At 40.1% G+C, this 15,911-nt stretch overlaps 2 pseudogenes; one reads left to right on the plus strand and one right to left on the minus strand.

Moving 5' to 3' along the window:
* Positions 1 to 15,027, minus strand: part of LOC118639569 — a 72,191-nt pseudogene extending 57,164 nt beyond the window's left edge.
* LOC118639691 lies at positions 15,001 to 15,126 on the plus strand (annotated as a pseudogene).
* Positions 15,127 to 15,911: the final 785 nt, after the last annotated feature.

Consider the following 15,911-nt stretch of genomic DNA (forward strand, 5'->3'; position numbering starts at 1 on the left):
ACTCTATTAATTCTATTTTATTATTTAACTATCTTTTGTATAACCAAAAAAGATATCTTTGTTAGTATTTGGCACCCTCTTTTGGACAATCTTATTATTTCAAAACTAAATTTCTTTCCATGAAACATTTCTGTGTATGTTATAGGAGAACCGACATCAGACACATATTTTTTATATACATATATTTGGTTTTTTTAATTAATAGAGTTTACTTTTAGAGCAGTTTTTGATATATAGAAAAATCAAGCAGATAGTACAAAGTCCTCTCCTCCACACAGTTTCCTCTGTTATTAGCAGCTTGCCTTAGTGTGGTACGTTTGTTAAAGTTAATAAAACTGGCCCGGCTGATGTGGCTCAGTAGACTGAGCCTCGTCCCATGGACTGGGAGGTCCTGGTTTGATTCCCAGTCAGGGCACATGCCCGGGTTGCCAGCTGGATCCCTGGTAGGGGGCCTGCAGTAGGCAGCCGCTTGGTGTTTCTCTCTCGAAATGATGTTTCTATCTCTCCCTTCCTCTCTTTCTAAAAAATTAATAAAAACATATTTTTTTAAAAGTTGATGAAACTAGCCCTGGCCAGTTTGGCTCAGCTGTTAGCGCATCAGCCCACGGACCAGAGAGTCCCGGGTTTGGTTCCCGCTAAGGGCACGTACCTCGGTTGCAGTTTGTCCCCAACCCCGGTTGGGGTCATGTGGGTGGCAACCAGTCAATGTGTCTCTGTCACGTCGATGTTTATCTGTCTCTCTTCCTCCCTATCTCCCTCCCGCTCTATCTGAAGATAAATGCAAAAATGTCCTGGGGTGAGGTTAAAAAAAAAGTTAATGAAACCATATTATTACATTATTATCAACTAAAGTCCGTGGTTTACAATAAGGTTATACATTTCTGTGCAACCAATGTATTTTAACAAATTTTACCAATCTACCACTATAATATCATAGAGAATAGTGTCACTGCCCTAAAAATCCCTTGTGTTTTACATCTTCATCCTTCCTCTCTCCCCCCAAATCCCTGTAACCATTTTTTTTTTTTTACTGTCTATATAGTTCTTTTTTTCTCTATTTTTAAATTTATTTTAGAGCCCGGCCAGTGTGTCTCACTGGTTGAGCATCACCTATGCATCAAGAGGTCGCCGGTTCGATTCCCGGTCAGGGCACATGCCCAGGTTGTGGGTCTTATCCCATGGGGGGCATACAGGAGGCGGCCAATCGATGTTCTCTCTCATCGATGTTTCTCTCTCTCTCTCCCTCCCTCTCTATAATCAATAAAGAAAAATATTTTAAAATAAATAAATAATAAATTGATTTTAGAGAGAGGGGAAGCAGGGAGAGACAGAGAGACAGACAGAGAGAAAAACTGATTTTGTTGTTCCACTCTGACTGGGGATTGAACCCACAACCTTAGCATATCAGGAAGATGCTCTAACCAAATGAGCTACCTAGGAAGGGCCTGTATAGTTTTTAGAACTATAGTTTTTCAGAATGACACATAGTGGAATAATAAAATCTATTTCAGACTGGCTTCTTTCACTTAGTAATATGCATTTAAGAGTCTTCCATATCATTTTGTGGTTTGATAATTCATTTCTTTTTGTCACTGAGTGATACTCTGTCGCATAGATATATAAGTTTGTTTATCCATTCCCTATTGATGAACATCTTGATTGCTTCCAGTTTTGGCAATTATGAATAAAACTGCTATAAACATTTATGTGCAGGTGTGTGTGTGTGTGTACATAAGTTTGCAGCTCATTTGGGTAAATATGAAGGATTGTGATTGCTGGATTATATAGTAAGACTATGTTTAGCTTTGTAAAAAAAAACTGTCAAACTGTCTTCTAAAATGATTGCACCATTTGCATTCTCACCAGCAATGAATGAGAGTTCCTATTGTTTCACATCCTCACCAGCATTTTGTGATGTAAGTTTTTTGGACTTTAGCCATACATAGCTGAGATAAATCTTACTTGGTCATGATGAATAATTTTTTATTCATTGTTGGATCCAATTTGTTAATATTTTGTTGAGGACCTTTGCAGATATGTTCAGAAGAGATATTGGTCTGATGTTTTCCTTTCTTATAATGTCTTCCTTTGGTTTGGAGGGTTGGTGCGATACTGGTCCCACAGGATGTGTTAGAAAGTGTCCCCTCTGCTTCTATGTTCTGAAAAATGGTGTAGACTAGATGTCATTTGTCCTTTAAATGTTTGGTAAAATTCCACCAGTGAAATCACCTATAACTGGTGTCTACATTTTCAGATATTGGTTAAATATTGGCTCAAAAATCTCTAATAGATATAGTCTTATTCAGATTATTATTATAATATTATTATTTCTTTTAATTTGGGTGTTGGTCGTTTCTGTCCAATTGGTTCATTTTATGTAAGGTATCAAATTTGTGAGCATAGAGTTGTATATAATATCCTTTATTGTGCTTTTATTGTCCATGAGGTCAGTAGCCATTACTTTTATCAGTTTTTACTTCATGTATTTTGATGCTCTATTGTTAGGAATATACTTGTCGGGGATTGGTAAGACTTCTTGGGGAATTGACCCTGCTTTTATTATGTAATATCTCTCTTTATCCCTGATCATTTTTCTTGTTCTGAAGTCTGCTTTGCCTAACATTAACATAGTTACTGCAGTCTTGTTTTGATTGATGTTAGCATAGTATAACTTTCTACATCCCTTTACTCTTCATTGATCTGTGTCTTTATAATTAAAGTGGCTTACGTACAAACAGTATGCAGTTGAGCCTTACTTTTTATCCACACTGACAGTCATTTAATTGGTATATTTAGACTATTCAGATTTAAAGTGATTATGGATATAGTTGGATTAAAATCTATCATATTTATTACTGCTTTCTATTTGTTGAACTTTTTCTTATTCCTTTGTTTTAATTGTCCCTTTGTTTTCTGCCTCTGTTTTTGCTTGTTTGTTTGTTTTTGTTAATCCTCACCAGAGGATATTTTTCTGTGGATTTTTAGACAGAGTGGAAAGGATGGTGAGAGAGAGAGAGAGAGAGAAACGTTGACCTGACAGAGACCCATCACTTGATTGCCTCCCACACGACCCTGACCAGAGCCAGGGATTGAACCTGCAACCCAGGTAGGTGCCCTTGACCAGTAATCAAACCCAAGACCCTTTGGTCCTCAGGCCAATGCTCTAACTGCTGAGCCAAACTGGCCAGGGCCTGCCTCTCTGGTTTTAATTGAGCAATTGATTCCATTCTCCCTGCCTTTTTATATTTCAATTATACTTCCTAAAATTTTTTTCCTGGGCACTGTAATTTGCAATACTGGTCCTACAGGATGTGTTAGAAATTAATTCCTTTATTAATTTTAGAGAGAGAGGAAGGGAGAGGGAGAGAGAGATGGAAACATCAATGAGAGAGAACATCAATTGGCTGCCTCCTTTCTGCCCCCTGACTGGGGATCGGGCCCACAACCTGGGCATGTGCCCTAACCGGGAATTGAACTGGCGACTTCTTGGTGCATGGGCCAATGCTCAACCACTGAGCCATACCGGCTGAACTCTTTTTAACATTTCTTGAAAGGCAAGTCTATTGTCAATAATTTTCCTAAAATTTTTTTTGCCCAAGAGTGTCTTAATTTTTCTTTCACTTTTGAAGAATAATTTTTCTGGCTATGGAATTCTAGGTTGGTAAGGGTCTTTTGGGGTTTTTTTTTTGTTTGTTTTTTTAACTTTTCACTATACCTTCTTGTTTACATGGTTTCTGAGAAGGAAAATGTAATTCTTTTTTTTTTTTTTTTTTTTTTTTTTGCATTTATCTTCAGACAGAGCTGGAGAGAGAGAAACATCGACGTGAAAGAGACACATTGACTGGTTGCCACCCACACAACCCCAACCAAGGTCGGGGACAAACTGCAACTGAGGCACGTGTCCTTAGCGGGAACTGAACCCCGGACTCTCTGGTCCACGGGCAACACTCTAACTGAGCCTAACTGGCCAGGGCGAAAATGTAATTCTTATGTGAGTTCCTCTATAGATAAGTCCCCCCACCCTCCAGACTTCTTTCTCTTTGTCTTTGATTTTCTGTAGTTTGAATATGACATGTGTAGGTGTAGATTTTTTTGTTTTTATCTTGCTCGTGTTTTCTCAGCTTCTTGGTTCTGTCATTTGGTGCCTGTCATCAAATTGGAAATTTTTCAGCATTATTACTTCAAATATTTCTTATGTTCCTTTCTCACTTTTTTTCCTGTTATTCTAATTATGTGTATGCTACCTTATCTTATAACTGCCCCACAGATCTTTTTTCTTTCTCTTTTTTTTTTTTTTTTTTTCCCCATTCTTTTTCCTTTTGCATTTCAGTTTGGGAAGTTTCTGTTATTTATCTTCAAGCTCACTGATTCTTTCCTCAGTTATGTGCTCCTCAAAGGAATTCCATCCCCCATCTGTTGTATATGGTCTAATCAGATCCCTTAACCTATTAATTATAGTTATTTTAAATTTCCTATTTGATAATTCCAAACTCTGTGTCATATATGAGGCTGGTTCCGATCCTGGCTTTCTCTATTCAGGCTCTGTTTTTGTCTTGCCTTTTGGCATGCCCTGTCATTTTTGTTGAAAGCAGGGCATGGTGTATTTGGTCATTGGAACTGAGGCAATCAGGCCTTTAGCATGAGATTTTAGGTTAACCTGCGTAAGAGTCAGGCTCTGTTTAATGTTTGCTAGAGCTGTATTGTCAGAGACCTCAGATTCCTTTGTTTCCTTGTTTTGTTTTGACTTCTCCTTCCCTATTGTCTTTGGATTTTCCTTAAAAAGTCCTTAAATGGAGTGTGTCTTGAAGCTCTATCAGTTGCAATCTGCTGTTCTTATACCAGAGCCCTGTTGATGTGGTAGTGTTGGGGGAAATTTTATAGTCTTATGATAGGTGTTTAGTGTTGTGGGGGCCTGAGTTCCTGGTTTGGGACTGAGAGAAGCATTTATTAGCCTTTTTTTTCTCACTTTCTATGTGATGATAAGACTACAGGAGCCTGGAGTTAATTGCCCTCCAACCAGACGGATAAGGCTCTGAACAAACCTTTGTGAAAAAATGTTCTGGGGTGTATTTCAAAATGATTACTTTTACTCTCTTCCTTCATGAAGCACCAGGGAACTTTTCTACAGTCTTCACTGTGAGAACCTGGTTGGGTGCCTGGAGGTAAAACCCACAGAGGTGTGCCTGACTCCCTAAGATTGGGCGCCCAAGAGCTTTCCACTCTCAAACTACTCCACAATCAGCCTCTAAGAATTAGTCAATTACCATGTAAGGTTCCTACCAGTTACTGGCTACAGCTGCTTCTGCTTCCTCTACACTGATGTTGGCTGTGATTCTCTGTATTCATCTCTCTCTCCAGTTTGGGGGTTTGTGGTTTGTCCTGTGATCTCAATTCTCTGGTGGATCTAAGAAAAATCATGGACTTTCCATTTGATTGATTTGCTTCTTGTAGTGACGATGGGATAATGACTTTAGAGCTCTTTACAGCTTGTATCTGAAACCAAAGTCTTCACAAGTGATTTTTAATTTTTATATAAATATATTCTTGTTACCAATTCATAGCAATCCCAGCTCTCATTCCTTTAAAAAAAAAAAAAATGCTGGTTTATTTCCCAAGGTTTCCTATTCTACAGAAATGGATGTAGCATACAAGCAGGGTGTACCTGAAAACTAGCTTTAGGTAGGAGGGTGGGTGATCAAAATCAGCAATATGGCTTTTACTGATTTCCATGGTGCAAATACTCCAACGATGGCCAACTTCAAGCTGCCAACAGTTTAACAACAGGCTTTCAAACGTCTTGAATATTTAACAACTGGCTCTGATAGGTAGGATCTGTGACAAGTCTGAGTAAAATGAGATTATGGTGGACCCTGGTCCAATACAACTGATGTCCTTATAAGAAGAGGAATTAGGCCTGGCCGGTATGGCTCAGTGGTTGAACACTGACCCATGCACCAAGAGGTCGCCGGTTTGATTCCTGGTCAGGGCACATGCCCAGGTTGTGGGCCCGATCCCCAGTGGCATGAAGGAGGCAGCCAATTGATGTTCTCTCTCATCAATGTTTCTCCCTCTCTCTCTCTCCTTCTCCCTTTCTTTCTTTCTAAAATCAATAAAGAATAAAATACATAAATAAAAAACTGAAAGAAAAAAAAGAAGAAGAGGAATTAGGACACAGACAGTTATGGAGAGGACTGAGTGAAGACACAGAGCAGATGGTCATTTACAAGCCAAGGAGACAAGCCTTGGAAGAAACCAACACTACCAACACCTTGATCTCAGATTTTTAGCCTCCAAAATTGTGAGAAAATGAATTTCTGTTGTTTAAGCCACACAATGTGATACTTTGCATAGCAGCCCTAGCAAACCAATACAAACACCAGTGAGAATGGTCCCTTAGCACCTTAAAAACAAGTGCTTCCAATGTACATTCACATAACTACATTTCAGCACCAAACTTTTATCTTGAAGCCACTATTTTCTCTTTGACTACACAGAAGCCATTCTTGAGGTTGTCTGACAGCATGCTACCATCAAGACCACTGAAGGCTGGACAGACATGTGTCTGCTACCGTACAGGCTTCACATAGCTCCAGCTCCTGGCTGCTTGGAGACTAGGAATCTTTATAATCCTCAATTCATACCAATGTTAAAACCAAATCCAGCTCTAGCTGGAGCACCGGCGGTTAGAGCACCGGCCTGTGGTGCAGAGAGACCTGGGTTCGGTTCCCGCTAAGGGCACGTACCTCGGTTGCAGTTTGTCCCCGGCCCTGGTTGGGTCATGCGGAGGCAGCCACTCGATGTGTCCCTTACATGGCGATGTTTCTCTTTCTCTCTCTCTCTCTCTCTCTCTTCCTCTCTCTCCCTTTCACTCTATCTTAACAAAAAAATGGAAAAATGTCCTCGGATGAGGATTAAAAAAAAAAGAAGAAGAAAAGAAAAAACCAAATCCATAAGAATAGCTGTGGTGCTGAGCATGGGCCTTGTGATACCTCGTCATTTTCAAAGTCTCACAGGGACAGGGCTCATATGCCCAGGCTAAAAAAGGAAAGCATGTATACAAGGCTGGGTGAGAAAATTTGAGAAAATTGCAAGCAAGAATTCATAGTGACTATTTCTGTTAGCACTCCAATCTGCAGTCAGAAGACTTCGATTCTCCTCCAGGCTCAACTACCAGCTAGAGGAAGAAGCCAGCAATTCACTTCCCTTCACAGGGGGTGCCAGTTTGCGCATGTGTGAAACAAAAGTCCATTAGCTAATCGCTAAGGCTGTTAACAGCTCCCAATATTTGTAAATTATAAGAAACAGAGGATGATAGCCAATGAGAAACTCTGCGATGATGGACTCAAAGGAAATTTGAGTCAATTTTTCTATGACTGGACAAGGCTGCATGAAAAAAACCAAAGGCAGCCCTGGCCGGTTTTGCTCAGTGGTTAGAACGTCAGCCCATGGACCAGAGAGTCCCGAGTTCAGTTCCTGCTAGGGTACCTCAGTTACAACTTGTCCCCGGCCCCAGTTGGGGTCATGTGGGTGGCAACCAGTCGATGTGTCTCTCTCATGTCAATGTTTCTCTCTCTGCCTTTCTCTCTCTCTCCCTCCCGCTCTATCTGAAGATAAATGCAAAAATGTCCTCTGTTGAGGATTAAAAAGAAAATAAAAAAACCAAAGGCAAAGCAGTCATCTCACTATAATATAAGACATGCAATTGAGTGATATCAGTGAAAACATCAGAATAAGGACCTCCAAAAATTTACCCCCTCATAAAAGCAACAAGAAAAAAACACTGGCAAAAATGGTCGGAGTCATCCTTGTCAGAGCTCCAGATATTAATCAAAGACACATAGTAATCTAAGGAGCATTTATTCAAGAAAAAAAAAATGGCCCAGCCAGTGTGGCTCAATGGATTGAGTGTTGTCCCATGGACAGAGAGGTCCCGGTTCAATTCCCGGTCAGGGCACATGCCCAGGTCACAGGCTCGATTCCCAGTAGGGGGCGTGCAGGAGGCAGCCGATCAAAGTTTCTCTCTCACATCCATGTTTCTACCTCTCTCTCTCTCTCCTTTCCTCTCTCTCTAAAAAATCAGTAAAAACATGTTTAAAAGAAAAATGGCTAGCCCTGGCCAGTTTGGCTCAGCGGTTAGAGCGTCGGCCTGCGGTCCGGAGAGACCCGGGTTCGGTTCCCGCTAAGGGCACGTACTTTGGTTGCAAGTTTGTCCCCGGCCCTAGTTGGTCGTGCGGGTGGCAGCCACTCGATGTGTCTCTTCACGTCGATGTTTCTCTCTCTCTCTCCCTTTCTCTCTCTCCCTCCCACTCTATCTGTACAAAAAATGGAAAAATGTCCTCGGGTGAGGATAAAAAAAAAAAAAAAAAAAAAAAAAAAAAGAAAAATGGCTAAACTGTCATAAAAGCAACAAGCGTTGTGGTGTTTCAATTTACCCTAGTATCATTCTCCATAGCCCATCTTACTGTAGCCTTGGAAACCAAAAACCTGCATAACTGGTGCCAGAAAGAACAAAGAAATACAATCCATAGAGTGGGAGAAGATATCTGCAAATCATATATATAAGAAGGATATACTACCCAGAATATATAAAGAACTATTACATTTCATAATAAAAAGACAACACAAATTTTTAAATGGGAAAAGGTTCAAAGAGACATGACACTTTGAAAGATGATAGATAGATAGATAGATAGATAGATAGATAGATAGATAGATGATAGATAGATAGATGAAAATAAGCACATTAGAAAGTGCTCAGCATCGTTAGGGAGATGAAAATCAAAACCACATGTAATACCACTTTACAGCCTCTAAAATGGCTATAATCTTAAAAGATGAAAATAACAAGTGTTGACAAGGATGTGAAGAAATTGGAATCCTCATACATTGCTGATGAGGATGAACATTTAATAGCCAAACTGTTTCCCCCAGCAGCTATTAAATGTTCATCCTCATCAGCAATGTATGAGGATGAACATTTAATAGCTGCTGGGGGAAACAGTTTGGCTATTACTTAGAAAGTTAAACATAGTTACTATATGACTCAGCAATTTCACTCCTAGGTATATGTTCCAGAAATGAAAACATATGTTCACACAAAAACTTGAACACAAATGTTCATAGCAGTATTATTCATAATAGTCAAAAAGTGGAAACAAAGCAAATTCTCATCAACTTATAAATGGATAAATAAAATGTGGTATAGCTATGGAATATGATTTTTTCCACAAAAGGGGGTGAAGTACTGATACTCGCTGCAACATGGTCAAATCTTGAAAAGTTTTGCTAAGTGAAAGCAGACAGACACAGAAGTATGACTCAGTTTATATGAAATGTCCAGAACAGGCAAATCCATAGAGACAGAAAGTAAATTTGTGATTTCATCTTTTTGGATTGATAAATGTACTCAAAACCACTGAAATGTATACTTCAAAATGATAACTTTATGGTATGCAACTTACACCTCAACACCGACAACAACGAAAGACATGCATTTAAACCAAATATTGCCACTGATTCCTAACGCTTGGGCAAACAAGCCAAATCAGTGAGACCGAACACCAGTACTGAAGCTTCTCTGATTTTGACATATCCTCAGTCTTTCAAAAGTCCAACGGTGTTGCCAATAAATCATTTTTGTTTTAGGCTTCATAATAAGCTGATCTGTTGTCATCATCCCTTGCTTGACGTGTGATTTTATTTTATTTCCACAACATAGTGAATTCTGATAGATCACAGTAATTTCAGTTCATGAGGATCTTTCAACTGTAGGCGTGAATTAGAAAGATATTTTTATATTGCCTATTTGAGATAACAGGTCCTAGCACGATGCCTCAGGCAAAACACATCAAAAGAATGAACTGAAGGTTAAGTTTCCTTTTAGATCTCAATTTTTATAACATCACAAAAATTCCTGCCTAAAAGCAATCCAAATTATTCAACTGCAAGATATTCTATATTACCTCATTCAGCCTGAGGGAAAGAAAAAAGTCAGTAGCTGGAGACACCTCTAAGGTTGAGGCACATTCATCTTCTCATTACGCCCTTTGAGATCACCAATCCTAGAACAGGACACCAGCACCCTCAGAGACGAAATGCAAGTAAAGCTTTCTGAAAAGCTTTCTATTATGTCGTATTTGCAAAGGTAATTCTCATGTGAAAAGAAGCAATGAGAAATGCAGGTAATGAAATTTAAATACCATGTCCAACAATTATTACCATTTTATCCTACCCAAATCAGTCAATTAAATTTAACTCTCTCTCTAAATTAGTGTTAGATTGCACTTAATCCGAATTTGATGGGGGGAAAAAATGACTTTGTGTATATACTTGTCTCTATGAAAAAAAAGTTTCTTGCTAGTATTTTTATTAGAGAATAAAAAGGCTACTGAGCTCTTTACCCAGAATGCTGTCTGTTGTAAAGCAGTGCTTGTACTCCGGACTCCATAGGATCTTTACCCCAAAGGGTTGTTTATTGAACTACTCCAGGGATCCTACTTTTAAGATGATTGCAAATATACAGGCATCCACTGAAGGATTATCCAGGAGCAATTCAGATGACAAGTTTACATTTGATCAGGTCCATCTTGGCGTTGGTCTGTTTTTTGCAGGGCCTGATTTCTGACACATGCACAAATCCCACTAGTGCTGTGCAAGATGTGGTCCTGCAAAAAAACGCTTCTGTAAAAAAAAATTTAGCCTGCCTGGTGTGGCTCAGTGGTTGAGCGTTGACCCATGCACCAAGAGGGTGCCGGTTCGATTCCTGGTCAGAACACATGCACAGGTTGTGGGCCCCATCCCCAGTGAGGGTCATGCAGGAAGCAGCCAATCGATGTTTCTATCTCTCCCTCTCCCTTCCTCTCTCTCTAAAGTCAATAAACAATAAATATTTTTTAAATAATAATAATAAAAACTTTATTGCCCTGCCCAGTTTGGCTCAGCAATTACAGCTTCAACCCATGGACCAGAGTCTTGGGTTTGATTCCAGTCAAGGGCACATACTTTGGTTGCAGTTCGTGCCCGGCCCTGGTCAGGGTTATGCGGAGGAAGCCAGTCAGTGTCTCTCTCACATCGATGTTTCTTTCCCTCTCTGTCTCTCCCTTCCACTCTATCTGAAGATAAATTTAAAAATATCCTCAGGTGAGGATTTCAAAAAATACGTATCTTAAAAATAAACTTTAGCCCTGGCCAGTTTCACTCAGAGGTTAGAGCGTCGGCCTGTGGACCAGAGAGTTCGGGGTTCAATTCCCGCTAAAGGCACGTACCTCGATTGCAGTTTGGTCCCCCACCCTGGTCAGGGTTGTGCAGGAGGCAACCAATCAGTGTGTCTCTCTCACATCAATGTTCCTCTCTCTCTCTCTCTCCTTCCCACTCTATCTGAAGATAAATGGGAAAATATCCTCAGGTGAGGATTCAAATAAAAGAACTATGAATTCCGCCTGGTGTGGCTCAGTGATTGAGAGTCAGCTCCTGCACCACGAGGTCACCAGTTTTATTCCTGGCCAGGGCACATGCCCAGGTTGTGGGCTCAATTCCCAGTAGGGAGCATGCAGGAAGCAGCCAATACATGTTTCTCTCTCTCTCCCTCTCCCTTCCTTCTCTGAAATCAATAAAATTTTTCTTAAAAAAGAGAGAGAACTGTGAATCCTGAAATATCCCACTGAACCGTCAATAATAACCATCACACTTAGAAGTAAGAAAAGGGATGCTGTTTTTCAATCAACAGATTAGCAAGGTCAAAATGCAATTTGGGAAGGAAAATTTAGCTGCAAATGATCTAGATGTAAGTTATTTACAACCATTACTTAAAGAGATCTATTTTAATACTTCTCTTACTACTAGGAGACAAAACTTATCTGAATTTATGTAATATATTTCAGTTAGTCAATGCAATTTATAAACAGTACTTTAGCCCTGACCAGTTTGGCTCAGTGGTTAGAGTGTCAGCCCATGGATCAGAGAGTCCTGGGTTCGGTTCCCACTAAGGGCATGTACCTTGGTTGCGGTTAGTCCCTGGCCCCGGTTGGGGTCATGTGGATGGCAACCAGTCAATGTGTCTCTCTTGCGTCAATGTTTCTCTTTCTTCCTCCCTCTTTCACTCCTGCTCTATCTGAAAATAAATGCAAAGATGTCCTCGGGTGAGGATAAAAATAAAAAGATAAACAGTACTTTATAAATTCATACAATAAAGGTATCCACAAAAGTGAGACCAAACGGGTGACACTCCTTGCTACACTTGGGAAATTCAGCATATTGAGTGAAATAGACATTTGTTTGAAGGACTACCGGCTTAAAGAAATAGTGGAGTGCTGGCCAGTTTTACTCTGAAGTTAGAGCATTGGCCCAACGTACCTGGGTTGTAGATTCAATCCCCAGCTCTAGTTGGCGTGGTGCGGGAGGCAACCAATCAATGTGTCTCTCTCACATCAATGTCCCTCTCTCTCTCTCTCTCTCTCTCTCTCCCCTTCCACCTCTTCCTCTTCATTAAAAAATAATAATAATCTTTTAAAAAATAAATAAATATGGCCCTGGCCGGTTTGGCTCAGCAGTTAGAGCGTCGGCCTGCGGTCTGGAAAGACCCGGGTTCGGTTCCCGCTAAGGGCACGTACTTCGGTTGCAGTTTGTCCCCGGCCCTGATTGGTCGTGTGGGTGGCAGCCACTCGATGTGTCCCTTCACATCGATGTTTCTCTCTCTCTCTCTCTCTCTCTCTTCCTCTCTCTCCCTCCCACTCTATCTGTACAAAAAATGGAAAAATGTCCTCGGGTGAGGATAAAAATAAATAAATAAATAAATAAATAAATAAATAAATAAATAAATAAATATGTGCAGCCGGTGTGGCTCAGTGGTTGAACACTGACCCATGCACCAAGATGTCACCAGTTTGATTCCCAGTCAGGGCACGTGCCCAGGTTGTGGGGAGCATGCAGGAGGCAGTCAATCGATGTTCTCTCTCATCGATGTTTCTCTCTCTCTCCCTCCCCCTTCCCCTCTCTAAAATCAATAAAGAAAAAATTTTTCATAAATAAATATAAATAAAAAATAAATAGTAGTAGTTCACTGAGATGTTCACATTTCTTAAAGTGAACAAGAGAACACCAAGACTAAAATGTATTCTATTCCACTTAAATCAGCTCCATTATAACATAAAACAGTGATCTAATCAGACCTGACATGTACAGTAAGCTGAAAAAAAAATTCAAACTTGTCAGTGCTATTTCTTTATTACCACAAGCTTCATAGTTTTCTGAATTATTTTGTAATCTCCATAATATATTTGAATGGTACTGCATATGTATAATTTATAAATAACTAGATATAAATATATTGCATATTTACTAGAACAGCATTTTATTATAAAGGCTGCTTGATCAAAATAGTTTAGAGACTCTTGTCTAAAACACCATTTTAATCACATCAGTCAATCAAAAACTATCATTTAATCTCCACAGGCTACAAAGTATCGTCCAAACTCTTACTGTGGCGAATCTGGCCCTTCACAATGTGGCCCCAACCCCGTTCTTATCCTGTGTCCTGCCACTCTTCTCGTTCCTGATGCCCACACGGACTCCCTCTGTCTTCCCTGACCTTGGTATGATATTTTGAGTAGCTCTCTCCTTCTATATGATATTCGCACTGTTGGGGATGGACTGTTACTGGCCCCTTTCTCAAGTGAAAAATTTCTAGACATCTTTCAAACACTGATGGCTGGTCACCTACTCTGTGAAGCTGCCCCCAGACTCTCCCCAACAGAGTTACAAAGCACACTGCTTGTGCTGCCGTTGGGGTACACATTTGTGCCCCCCACCCCACAAGGACAGGAGTCCTCTGAGGCAGAGAACCCACACTATCATTCTTCTCTGTGTGGGTCTTACACCCCATACATGAATGAATGTTCATTGGCGCCCTCATAAATATACTAAAATCCATTTAGAGGTGGAAAAATTACCCTAACAACTATTATTTCTACTAGAGGGTCCTAGTTAGGAGAATGTCATAAATCACTTGAATCTATAGCATGTAGCATTTTAGGCAAAACATCTTTATACATTTCACACTGAAGAAAAAGTCCATAGGGATGCGCATAGGAGTAAAGTGGAGCTCCATAGACCAAACCGGTGTGCCCAAACCAATACCAAATATAGCATTTCTTTGTTCATTTGTTTGTTGTCAGGAGAAAGAGCACTGAAAAATCTGCATTTATTTTCCTCAAAACCAAATGCTGGGAGGTCGTTGTATTTAAAGACTAACCAATGGAACCAGACATTCAATTTGATGGATAATTACAATAGCCACATTCCAAAAATCTTTACATAAACAACCTAAAAAATTACTCCTAAAAGCATGCAGGACAAAGCCTGCCTGGAACAGATTAGATGTGATGTATACAAAGACATACATAGCCCTGACCGGTTTGGCTTATCGGTTGGAGCGTCGGCCTGCGGTCCGGAGAGACCCGGGTTCGGTTCCCACTAAGGGCATGTACCTCGGTTGCAGTTTGTCCCTGGCCCTGGTTGGGTCATGCGGGTGGCAGCCACTCGATATGTCCCTTTCACGTCGGTGTTTCTCTCTCTCTCTCTCTCTCTCTCTCTCTCTCTCTCTCTCTCTCTCTCTTCCTCTCTCCCCTCAACTTTATCTGAACAAAAAATGGAAAACTGTCCTCTGGTGAGGATAAAAAAAAAAAAAAAGACATATATACCATGTAAAATTTTTCAGAAAACACATGGATGCTTTGACCCATGCACCAAAAGTTCACCGGTTCGATTCCCCATCAGGGCACATGCCCAGGTTGTGGGCCCAATCACCAGTGGGGGGCATGCAGGAGGCAGCCAGTCGATGTTCTCTGTCATTGATGTTTCTCTCTCTCTCTCTCTCTCTCTCTCTTCCTCTCTCTCTAAAAATCAATAAAGAAAAAAATTTTTCAAAAAACACATGGCGGATATAATAATTTATATTTATAAAGAACAGTTGTATATATAAACACTGTTATAAAGAACAAAACAATACTTACCTGGCAGGGGAGACGCCATGATCGCGAAGGTGGTCTTCCCAGGGCAAGGCTGACCCATTGCACTCCAGATGTGCTGACCCCTGCCATCACCCCAAGGTGGGAGACTCGACTGCAAAACAAAAGAACAAAACAAACTCAGAAAAAAGTAATCAGAGTATTACTTCTTACACATAAGGCAACTGATGCCCTAGTATCTCAAAATCAAAATCCTTTACAAAAGGGGATAGCTTAGAAAAATTCTAGTTCTGTGTGTGTGTGTGTGTGTTACTTTTGTTTCTTCTTTTTCTTTTCATCTGCACCCATTTTAAGCTTAACTTCTTCAACTATAAAGAGCTCCCCGTTTCTTATTTTTTGCTTTCTTAGTCTTTTTCTTTTTGGCAGCCATGTCAATTTTAGTTTCAGCAGAAGCGTCCTCGGGTTCCACAACTGGTTTTTCTTTAGGTGGAATAGAAGCTTTGTTTCTGTCCTCTTGTCTCTTACTGAGAGCTTCCGCTTGTTTAGCCTGTATTGCTTCTACGTTCAGTCGCTTCTTTTGATTTGCCTTCAGAAAGCATTCATCAACTTATAAGAGAAAGTCTATTTAAAAGTTACAGAGGTGAGCCAACTGGGCTACAGAGGAAACTAGTTACAGAAGCAAAAAAGAAGGGTCCTTGGAGCTTAGGAGAGAGAAGGCACAGGTAACACACCTGGGAATGAAGAAGAATGGAAGGGAGGGCACACCTAGCCAATTCTTTTTCTTTTATGTGTTATTTTGAGTTTATTAAAATTTAGAAATAAATTCCATTTCTTTCGGTGTCAGACTCAAAGCATATAAGAAATGGGGCATCATTAGATACATTTTTTAAATTTATTGGGGTGACAATTATTAATAAATCTTATAGGATTCATGAGTACAATTCTATA

Source organism: Molossus molossus, unplaced genomic scaffold (assembly GCF_014108415.1).
Source record: "Molossus molossus isolate mMolMol1 unplaced genomic scaffold, mMolMol1.p scaffold_m16_p_21, whole genome shotgun sequence".
NCBI classification, from domain to species: domain Eukaryota; kingdom Metazoa; phylum Chordata; class Mammalia; order Chiroptera; family Molossidae; genus Molossus; species Molossus molossus.